Source organism: Pteropus medius, unplaced genomic scaffold (genome assembly GCF_902729225.1).
Source record: "Pteropus medius unplaced genomic scaffold, Ma_sr-lr_union100, whole genome shotgun sequence".
Lineage (NCBI taxonomy): Eukaryota > Metazoa > Chordata > Mammalia > Chiroptera > Pteropodidae > Pteropus > Pteropus medius.
In genome coordinates, this window is record NW_024353909.1 from 3974165 (window position 1) to 3986537 (window position 12373).

At 39.7% G+C, this 12373-nt stretch overlaps 1 pseudogene; it reads right to left on the minus strand.

Moving 5' to 3' along the window:
- Window positions 1-11828: 11828 nt before the first annotated feature.
- LOC120594025 (uncharacterized) lies at window positions 11829-11947 on the minus strand (annotated as a pseudogene).
- Between the last annotated feature and the right edge of the window lie 426 nt (window positions 11948-12373).

Sequence of the window (12373 nt, forward strand, 5' to 3'; positions counted from 1 at the left end):
GATAGTTCCCCAAACCCCATTACCTAGTGGGGGATCTTTTCAGTTCCTTCTCCTACAGATCAGATGGAGGCTTTTCATCCCTATGTAGGTCACTTCTGTGTTTTCTTCCACGGACCACAGTGAATGCATGTGACGTTATCGCAGAAACTCATCTGTGACTTATCTGGCAGAGATACTGACTCCCCAGTGGGCCACAGAGGGAATCCGTGATCACACTGACGTTTCTGTGCTAGGCCGCCGCCATGACTCCCACTCGGTGATCTTGAGGTTCCTGGGTCAGATCCCCCACCCCAGCCTAACTCCCTGAGGGCAGCAGTGTGGTCACGGTGAGAGAGTGTGTGCTTCTCTTTGGGGTGGCAAACACTGGTGGGCACCCAATGTCCAGCTGTGGGGCTACACCAGATGTTTATGGTGAGTTCTCTCCAGATCCGTTGGTGTTTGAGCCTTATTGGTTGTTAAATATTATCACTATCACCCCAAGTTGCAAAGTTGCAAGTGACAGAAACCCAAAGTTTTTATGTACCTCTTCAAATCCAGAAGAGGAAGCATAGTCTCTTAGTCTCTCTCTCTCTCTCTCACTCTCATAGGAAATGTGCACACCATGCTCTCTCTCTCTCTTTCCTCATATCTGGCTTTCCCTATTTATCTCAGCATAGCAGAGACGGCTGCCCCATAGTTTTTCTGATTAATATCTTTGATTTCAAGCCCCTAGCAGAAACCAGTGAAGGACTCTGGATTGCAATTCAGAATTTCCCAGTGGGGAGAATCTAATTAGCCAGGTTTGGGCCAGGTAACATCTCCAGTCAGATGTGGTTAGGAGCTCACAGTCATTTAGCCTGCCCCTCTGAGTAATGTGGACGGGGGCAGTTACCTGAGAAGGGCACCGTGGTGGGCAGCTTCTGATACGGCTCCCAGTGATCACTCTTGCTGGTATCCATTCCTCTGTGTGATCCCCTTGAGTGTGGGCTGGATCTAGTGACCCTCCCTTCGAATGAATAGACTATGCCAAAATAAGGTTGCAAAAGACTGGGACTTCCATCTTGCCCAAACTCTTTCTGGTTCTTTTTTATTTGCTCTCATAAAGCAAGCTGCCTTGTTGTGCCTTATGCAGAGGTCCATGTGTCTAGGAGAGGAGGGCAGTATCTGATCAAGTGCCAGCAAGGAACTGAACCCTGCCATTGACCACAGGAGTGAGCTTGGAAGCATATCCTTTCCCAGCCAAGACTTGAGATGACTGTGGCTCCAGCGGCCACCTAGATTATAGCCTTGTGAGTGACCCAGAGCCAGAGGCAGCCAGTTGTGCTCAGATTCCTGACCCACAGAAACTGCGAGATAACAGATGTTTTAAACTACTAAGTTGTTTGTAGCCCACCGTTCCAGAAGTCCCATCCCTAAGCTACTGAATTTGGGGGATAGTTCATTATGCAGTGATAGAGAAGTAATACAGGCACCTCGTAACTAGAGAGGCTCTTAGGTCGGATAACCTGTGTCTTGTCATAACTTCAGGCTGTGTGATTTTGTGCAAGTTATTGAACCAATTCGAGTTGCATTCTCTTCTGCAAAATAGAGATACTAGTAATAATATGGTTGCTGTGAGGTCTAAATGAGTAATTCAGTGCCAGCACTTAGTTTAACTATATTAACATTAATTAATATGAAGGATATCAAGTTAGCTACTGTTGCTCAGCTTTTACAGCTCTGCTAACCCTATACACTGCATTATTTGTGCCTCAGTTTCTTTTTCAAAGAAGTCTGGAGAATTCTATGCCCCTTATAGGAATGATATAGAGATGAACATAAAATGTCCACAAATTTCCTTGAAGCAAATGCCTATTTAACTATTTAACACAGACAACTATTTCCATTTTATTCACTTTGGTTTTACAGTAAAGAACAATTTCATATCATGGAGAAGTCAAATAAAAACAGAATTTGGATTCTCAGATTCAGAATATCAAAAAATATGAGTTAGTGGAACAGAATTTGTTTTTTTTTTTTTGCAGTTTCCTTCGCACAAAGGCATCCAACGACCTTCTGCAGCCAATTATTTTGTGCGTGGAAATGCCAGGGCACGATGCAGGTGGCAATCCATCACAGAGACGCAGCCTGAAGATGAAGAGCACGCGGGTAATCATTGGCGCTTAAAAGGCTTCTGCCTTCTGACGCCAAAGCCCATGGTGTCAAAGGTTTGATGGGATTTGCTCATTAATCGCAAGCTTGAATGTTTAGTTACCCTGGTTTCCATTCTCCTTGGGGATGCTGTTTTTCTCCCACTGGGAGCCGTGGCCCCTGTGTGATGGTGGGAAATGTCGGGTTTGCAGATCTTCCACCTAGCTCACCTCCATCTTTTCACGGCTCCATCCCAAAGCCGCTGCCCAAGGCCACATTTCCTACCTGTCTCCTTCCGCTATTCTGGGGCCTTATGACCGCATCAGGACTGAGCCTGCCCGCCCTCGTCTCCAGATTCATTCACAGGACTCAGCTTCCTCCCCGAGCCTGGCTGCTGAGTAAGGGGCAGCTTACTGGATTTCCCTTACGTGTGCTGTCCTAATGTCAAGCACAACAAAAGCCCTTTCTGTGTTAAGGGTGACGCTACTCCTTGCTGAGAAAATAACAGGCAGCAGAAAGAGTAAATGGGAAGTGTGGTCACTAGATACCCTTCACAAGAAATACCAGGCTCTCTGAAGAGGGCCTGCCGCTGCCATGAGCCTGGGGTGCGTTAGGGTCTCCTGAGGTCACCACATTTCATCTTCCCCACCCCCACCTGACCCCTGTCCCTAAGGATGGTAGGGGGAAATTGCCAGTCTCCTCATAATTTAAAAAACTATTTTTTTTGCTTCTAGAATCACCGTCCCCCATCACACAATATAATAAAATTTAAAAATAATTACCGGTAACGGCCAAAGAAGGAAAGAGGTTTATCCTCATAAACTGAAAAATGTCCAACAAGAAGAAAAATGAAAGATTTTGGTGTGACTTAGGGCGGCTCCTACATCACTCTTTTCTCCTAGAAGTGAGACATGGGAGGGAAGTGAGTTGGACCCTGAGAATTCTCGCCAGTGCCCCTGATTTGGGTAGAAGCTGCTAAAGTTGGGAGTAGGGAGCTTAGAGAAAAGTCAAGGAAATCTCTTCCAACAGCAGAGGTTCCCACCTATGATCTCAGTGTGGCAGCTGAGCCAGGAAAGGTCCCCAGGTATCACTGTCTGCCAGGACTCCATGCTGAGTCAGGGGACCGATTTGAAACCTAAGGCTATCTGCCCCCAACTCCCACCCACTGTTGGAAGAGGGAGAACTCCAACTCCGACATTAACAAAATCTTAGAAGAAAGGGTAAGCCCAGTCCTATACCAAAGGCTGCAGGAAGTTTGCCAAGCTCTTTCCAAGCTCCTGCCCTCAGGCTGTAGAAAAGTGGGCGGAATGCAAGCCCCAGGCCTCAAAATGTAGCAGATAAGGTTTGTCTGTGAGAATTCATTCTCTTTCTATCAAAGTAAAAAAGAACTGGGTAGAGCTGCAAATAGGGCAAAGAAAAAAAGTGGTAGCTGACTGGGTTGGTGGAATCAAGATGTTTTTTAAACATGGAACTGGATGAGTGAATAACAGAAAGGAGAAATAAATTATAATTCTATTAGGCAATGGCCAGCTGGCTCTAGCCTCAGTAGTGAGCTCTGGGTTGGAGGAGTAGATTTGAGAATCATCAACATATTTAAGATTGCCTGGGGGTTAGATGAGGTATTTTAGGGGAGCATGTAGACTCAGATGGGTAAAGGGCTTAATAGAGAACTCTGATGATACTAATATTTAATAAATAGGTAGAGGTATTGGAGCCTACAAAGAAATCTACGGAAGAATGACTGTAGTTGATCTCACAAAAGTCACAGAAACAAAGTGTTTCAAGAAGGAAGATCGCAGGGTTGAATAGTGCTAGAAAATCACTAAAGATAGGGCAAAGATTGAGAGAAAGATAAATACCATATGATTTCACTTATACCTAGAATCTAAGGAACAAAAAGAACAAACTAATCAAATACTGACAAATATAGAGGATAATTTGGTGACAGAGGGGACGGGGGTTGGGGAGCTGGGAGAATGGGGTGAAGGGTTAAAGAAGTACAAATTAGTAGTCAATAGATGGTCACGGGGATGGGGAGCACAGCATAGGGAATGCAATTAGCATTAATATATTGGCTAGGTGGAAAACCACAGGAGTGAAGGAGCAATTAAGGGGATCGTTTTATAAATTATATAAATGTCTAACCAACGTACTGAAACTAATAAAAAAAAAAGATAGGGCAAAGAATTCCGGGTTAGATATAGCAACAAAGGAAGTCATTTGGGGTGTCCAATGAGAGCGTTTCAAGGACGTAATGGAGGAGAAGCAAATTTTTAATGTGTTGAAGAGTTACTGGGAGATGATGAAGTGGAAACTGTGATCACATAACTCCTTCAAGAACTATGGCTGAGAAGGAGGTGGGGGAGAGATAGGGCAATGATTGGAGAAAGACACAGGTGTGATAGACCTTTTTTCAACATGGTAGAGACATGCATTTCTAAATGTTGATGGAAAGTTATCAGAATAGAGGGGGTGAGCAGGGAGAGGCTCGAAGTTCATAGATAGATAGAGAGACAAATAGACAGAGACATACAGAGTGAGGGAGGGGCGGGGAAAAGAGAGAGAGAGAGAATGAGAGAGAGAGGGAGGGAGGGATGGACAGACAGGCAGACAGACAGACAGACAGACCGAGACAGAGATACAGGAGAGAGAAATGATTGATGGAATCAAGTTTTCTGAAGGAAGAAAGACCTAGGACACAGAGAAGAGAAGGAGGGATTAGTCTTACATATGTATTCCATCATGACAGGAAGGATAGGAGAGTGGGTATTGATTCAGATAACTTAGGAATGCATCAGTGGCAGAATTCTGAAGGAGTTCTCTTCTGATAGCTTCTATTTCCTTGGTGAAGGAGGCGAGGTCATCTTCTGACAATGAGTGAGAGGACCATAGGGCAGGAAGAGTGGAAGAAGTTTGATATAGTCCCTGAGAAAGAGAAAGACTAGTCATTTGGAAACTTAGAAAGGGAGTGGAAGAATGAAAGGGAGTCCTTTGTTTCATTTTCAGCCCACTGTTCCCAAGAAATAGATCTCTTTTCTTTTTAAAACGTTGAGAGTGTTCAATATGAGCGATCAAGGAGGGTGTGGATAAGCGGGGCTTGAATTCTTCTGCGCCCCTTAAGAGTCAGGTCAGAAAATTCTTCTTATTCCTGTTGGTTTCAGCTTTGAAAGCGGTTCTTTTGTGAGCCTTCCTCAACTCCTTGGCTTGGAATTATGAGAGGATTGTCGACCTAATCACAGTAGGAACTGTGGAAACCATTGGAATCAGGATCCTGGTATTTGGGTTGAGGCAGAAAAGATGTTCAGTGAAGAAACTAGACATGGAGGGGGGTGTCTATTTACCATCTTCTACGGCGAGGTCTACAAGTTATGGCCCGTAGGCCAACTCCAGTCCACTGCTGGGTTTTGTAAAAGTTTCATTGCAATACAGTCATGCCTATGGTTACTTTGCAGCTACAACACCAGAGTCGAGTGGTTGTGACAGAGACCCAATGGTCCACGAAGCCGAAAATATTTACTATTTGACACTTTTACAGAAAATGTTTGCCAGTTTTGTTCTAGAGGGAAAGTGGAAAGGTTTCAGAGGAAGGATAACCTTGAAAAGAATCCCAACTTCCGAGTGTTTTCTTTTCCACAGAATAAGGACACCATTCATTAAATCGTCCTTTCATTTAACAAACATTTATTGATTGCTTACTGTGTGCCAGAAGCTGGGAGTGCAGAGATCAATAAGATCCAGTCTCGTCCTTTCAAAGACCACAGCAGAGATAGATGGGTAAACAAATAGTTGGAATACTTAGAGATAAATGCTATGCGTGTGCTATGGGGAGGAAGGGGAGGTGTCTCACCTGGCCCAGATGGGGCTGAGAAGGCTTCACAGAAAAACAGAAGAGGGACTAACCAGCATGTAGGGTTGCCGTGGATGAGAATGAAACCAGTTAGGATTGTTACAGCATGAGTAAAGATCAAGGAGAATCAGGAAGGGGGATTCTTGGAAATGATAGAAGGGGTAAGTGAAGGGAGATGGAGAATGAGCAGTGAGAGAGGCAGAGGAGAGTCAGGAAGGAATCAGGGATATCAATGGGACACCATTTCACCACCCTGCCCTTGACATCCCTCCCAAGCTGGCTATTGCCTTCCCTGTGGAGGCCCAGCTATGGTTTCAACAGAACATTCATGGTAGCCACCATCAATCATTTGGAATTTGCCCCTGAGATAAAACCTATTGGTGATCTTAAGGTATATACAAGCAATCCTAGGGTATACAAAAATAATTTGTTAACTATGAAGCACCCCCAAAATGTAATGTGCTATTGCTACCGGTCATTAATAAAATAAAATGAAATAAAAACCTAATAATATGGTAATATGTGTAATTCAACCCAGATATCAGAATTTGAAATCTTTTTTGGTAATATACACATAGCACAGGACGTAACCTATTTTTAATAGATTCGTTAGACTGTTTTCAAATGGAATCTGAGAAGCCTACTCATTCCTGAAGATCGTACATGTGATTGAACTGAACAAATGGAGTTTGAAGAGACGGAAGAATGAGACAAAAAATCCTCCTTTATATGTTTTAAATTTTAAGAAAATATTTCAAACATTCAGAATATTCCCAGACAATAGAATAATATAACACCCATGTATCTATTACCTAGATCTTAAAAGTGCTAATATTTTACCGTTGCTTCAGAGCATAGTAAAAAGAGTAAAAACATTACAGATACAGTTGATGTCCCTTTTGTGCCTCTTACCCATCCTCCTTATCCTCCCAGAGGTTACCACTCTCTGGAATTTAGTGTCTATCTTTTTCATTCCTGCTTTTACATTTTTACCACATTTATATCAATAAACATTAAGCAGAATTGTTTCATGTGTTTTTAAACATTACATAAATGGTAAGGCAATGTAAAACTGTTCTGCCACTTGCCTTTATCATTCCACATTATGTTTTTGAAATGCATCCATGTTGGTCCATGTGTTCATTCATTTTGCAGCTGGTCTTCTTTCTGCTCTTTGGAACCTGCCCAAATTGTGGAAGACAAAAATCAGAGAGATCTGACAGCTTCTCAGGGGCAGGTATGAAATAATTTGGTCTCAATTGTATTCTCTTTTTACTCTTTCTTCTCCTTAGTCTCCCTCCCTCTTTTCCTCTCCTGCTCTATTAAGGATTTTGAATATAAAAAGAAACAGCATAAGGAGGCTATCTCTGAAAGGAGGGTCTGAATTTAGCTTCTTGCCTTCCAGAAAAGAACAGACATTTTTCAGGAGCAGCTAACATTTATCAGATACTGGCTGAATACAAGAACCTGGACTAATCACTTTACAATCACTTTGTAATGTTCACTGCATCCTTGGAAGTCTTCCTGGCTAAGGTCACATAGCTAGGAGGTGGAGATTTTAACCCAGGCGCCCAGAAGCCAAAGCTGATGTACTTAGTTATTCAAAAGGTGAACCCATATTGATCACAAGGAAGGACAGTGTTAGGTGAGCTATTAATAGGAAGAAGCCCTAGAGCTAATGTTTTAACAACTTTTGGCATTGATTTCACTTCTAAAATAAGTATCATAATGACTGTTACTAACAAATAATAATAAAGTACTTACTTAAAAATTCACAAGATTGAGTGTTACTTTAGTTTTTTTCACCCGAACTTCAGCCTCCTATTGATTTTTAACTCCCTCTTGGATATTTCCACTTAACTATTCCACTATTATTCCTAACTCTATAAGAACCAAATTTAATTATTTCCTTCCTTCTTGACCATTTTCTATTGCAGCAGATTCTGGCACCTCAGTCTTGCTTCCATGATCCTCCATACTCTGACTCTTCTCTACCTGTTATGGACTGAATTGTGTCCCCCAAAATTCATATGTTGAAACCCTCCCCCGCAATGTGATGGTATTTAGAGACAGGGCTTTTGGGAGATAATTAGGTTTTTTATGAGGTCACAAGGGTGGGGTCCTCATGAAGGGATTAGTGCCCTTGTAAGGAGAGACCAGAGGGCTTGCTTTCCTTCTCTCTGCCTTGTGAGAACACAGTGGGAAGGTATCCAGCTGCCAGCCGGAAAGAGCTCTCACCAGGAACCAAATCTACCAGCACCTTGATCTTGGACTTCCCCCAGGCTCCAGAACAGTGAGAAATAAGTTTTTGTCATTTGTCACCCAGTCTGCGATAGTTCGATATAGCAGCCTGAACTAAGACACTGCCTATATAGCATTTCAGTCTTAACTTTCTGACCCTTTTCTTCGGTTACTCTTTTTCTTGTCTGTTTTTTTTTCACCTATGTTATTTTCTAGCTAGGCTGCTCCCCCACCCAACCCCCACGAAATAACAGTAGCCTTTTAAGACAAAAACTAAAGTTTCTTTTCCCCATCTTTTTCCTACTAATTTCCCCTTCTTTAGATTCCTACAACACTTAATCTGTATCATACAATAGAGCACTTAGTTGCATCATCTTTTTTGTTTTTAAACATCTTTGTAAACATCTCGTATCTGCAATGAAATGATTAATGCTTCAAGGGTGGTCCATAACTTGTATTCCATTCTACATGTCAGTGTTTCCCAATCTTTTAAAAAAAGCTTCTGAGCCAATCTCACAGTAATATTTATTCTCTCTTAAACCCTTAAATTAAAAAAAAAGTCATTTTGGTCATTTTTACATGGGAGAAAATAAAGAAGTGATTTAAAGTAAAAAATGTATTTTAGGTCAGCTTATTATTAATGCTTATATTATCAGTCTTGTTTTAAAGTTCATTTTAAATATCTTTAATAATATTCATAACATATAAAAACACATTTTGACTTTGCCCCATTTAGTAAGTGACTCACTCTGTTTAGTTAACTTTAACTATGTAAGAAAAAAACATGAATTGCTGGGAAATAAATTTTAAGAAAGAAGTTTCATACTGAGTTTTAGTCCTGAATGCATATTAAAATGCAGTATAAAGTTTAACTGTGCGTTACAGGACCAAAAAATAGACAAAAACTACGTTCATGACCTGATGTTTTGAATTCTTATATTTATGCTTAAAAATCAAATGATTTGTGTCAATAACTTTTATTTTCTAAATGATAAGAAAGAAGAGATTTCAGGCTGCAGTTTTCAAGCACCTTCCCACAAATACCACAATGTAGATGCTCTGCTCAATAGCTGAATAGACAAATTGGTTAATTTTTTACTCTATTTTCTCTTTTAAAGATTGAGTTTTGACAACTTAAGGTGTTGTGTGAGAATTTTGATCAGAATGCAATTTAAAGATCTTGCGAAGATCCTCATGAGGGAAATTGAAAGAGTTATTATAAAATTTGTAACTTTTGTTGACTTCTAGAATTTCACCATCGGTGTTTTCTTATTTCCTGCCTTTAAACCATGGTGTTTTCCATGCAGCAAGAAGAGAGTAAGTGGAACAATATGGGACAAAGAACAGGAACAATTTAAGATTGTGTAATGGTCAAAACCAAGTATGATGGTGTTCACTAAATGACATAAATGAATCAATTGAGCCATAAGAACACTTGCCAAGTCTCTCCCAAGTCCATTGCTGTTCACGTAAATCTCACTCCGAGGCTCTGTTTCCTTTGTTAATGGGAAATACTAGATTCTCATTGTATATTTGTTTGTATTTATGTTTTAATGAAAAAAGATTCCATTTCTGCCTTATAGGATGTGAATCTCTATTTCCCCCAATATTTTATTATGAAAAAAATTTCAACAGAGAAAAGCTGAATTACATAGCAAACAGCCACGTATTCATCACCTAGATTCTACAGCTGTGAACATTTCACTTTACTCATTTATCATTGATTCATCTCTCTATTCATCCATAAATGCACTTTATATGTGATACATTTCAAAGTAAGGTGCAAATGTCAGTACAATTCTCCCCCAGACACTTCAACATGCATATGGTTAACTAGCTAGCACTCATTATTTGTTTAGGGTTCTTTCCTTTTTTTTAGATAAAATTTATTTTTTAGTGAAATTCTCAAATCTTAATTATACCATTTGATGAGTTTGGGGGGTACACATACCTCTTCACCTACATCCTCTGTGAAAATATTTAACATCTCCATTGCCCAGGAAAACTCCCTCTGGGGTTTTATGATTCGTCACCTCACAGAATCTGAGGATGTAATTAGAGACTCAGAAAGTTGATTGGTGATAAATGACCACAGAAGCAGTTTAGTTTCTGTTTGCTTAGACAGAGAAATATAATCAGAGCAAAGGCTGGGGAGTGAGTTGTTTTAATTTATGTATGCTACTTCTCAGTGTCACTCAGGAACTGGAAAGAATAATTAATTTTAACTTGCTTCCACTCAGATACTACGTATGTTCATTAAAATATATGTTTAAAAGTTGGTACTAAATACATTCACATAACTGTGCATTTTTATCCAAATTCGCAAATATATTAGTGCAGGGTTGGTTATTTTCTTTCAACTTTTTAAAGTTTCAGGTATTAATTTTTTTCATTCATAACATTTCATCTTTTCCAAAAACTTTGCAATAAATTTACCCTCCTGTATTTAGGACAAAATGAATGAAACGGATCTTTTTTTTTTCTTTTCTCTTTTTAAAAAAATTTCTGGCCTACTGTAAGTATTTCTGACATGAATATGGACTATAAAGTTGTTTTTAAATTACTGAAGTCAATTTCTAGGAATTCTTTGTGGAACCGAGTGCCCTTGGAGTCAGGCCGACATATGTCCAAACCCTGACTCTGCTAATTGCTTAATCATTTTGATCCTTGATTTTTTTGTGTATGAAATGGGAACAATACATGAATTTATCTCATGGAATTGTTGAGAGGATTAAATAATAAAAAAAAAGACAGTCTTCAATGCTTAGCACATCTTATGTATTCAAATACGTTAGTTAATTTAGTAAAGACTGTCTCTCTATAAGCTTTGTTGTTTAGAATATTCCTGATTATATTTTTAAACCTTAGGGAACACAGTGATTGTGTTTAAGAGATCACATATCCTTCATCTAACGTTTAGTCCTATGAAAGAACAGTATCTACAGATTTTAATTTTTCATTAACATTCATTAAGAATCAGATGTAAAAAGTACTCGATTCCCACCAGTAACTGAAACGAAAAATTCACACCACCAAAAGTTGGTGAGGACGTGAAGCAACCAGAATTCTTACGTATTATGGGTAGGGATATACACTGGTGCAAACACTTTGGAAAACAGGAGTTTTCTTAAAGAGTTACACATACATCTACTCAGTGTTTCTCAAAATGGCAATAATGTTGAGGTTGATAAACCCTGATCCACTTCATGACCCAGCCATTCCCCGCCTACATATTTACCCAAGAGTAAAGAAAACATACACTCACAAATATGTACTGGGATGTTCATAGCAGGTTTATTCATAATAGCCCAAACTGGAAACAGAACTCAGATGTCCATCAAAAGGAGAACAGATAATTAAATTGTGGTCTATCCATACAATGACATACTTCTTAGCAATACGAAGGAACAAACTACAGGTACATAAAACAGCAGGGATGAATATTGATAGGGTTCGGAACATGCTATCCCAAATTATGGTGCCTTGGCATATTAGATTTTTTAAGCTAAAGGAATTTGAGAAATGGCAGGTGCAGCACTCTCTGACCTTGCCCTCAAGCAGATCACAAGACCCTCATGTGAGGTGTGCTCTTCCTATACCTGGAAGAAAAGAACAATTTTTTTTTTTTTAAAGCTTGTAGCACCTAGTATTCCTACATGATCTCCCATCTAAGTACTAACCAGGCCCGACTCTGCTTAGCTTCTGAGATCAGATGAGATCGGGCATGTTCAGGGTGGCATGGCTATAGAAAAAAATAAAAAAAAAAAGAACAATCTTATCTCTGAAGATGGAAGGACTCCAAGAAGAATCTGAATGAACATGTCTTGTAAATTTTCCCCAGGTTTATTCCTCTTAGTTCATACCCATTTGTCATATTTTTCCACTACTCATCAAACCTAGTAGAAAAATACTCAGGTTTAATGGCTTCTTCAGGTCTTCATTTCCTTCTTAAAGGCTCTCATGTCACATAAAACATATTAGTAAATTTATATGCTTTTCTCTTGTTAATAGAGTCCCAGCTAAGAACCTGGAAGGGTAGAAGGAAAAAGAGTTTTCCTCCTCAACAATAAAAAAGTATTTACAAAAATTATAAACAGTAATGATTGAATATGTATGAAATCCTAGAATAGATGAAACTAAACTCTGGTGATAGAAAAACAGATCAATAGTTGCTTC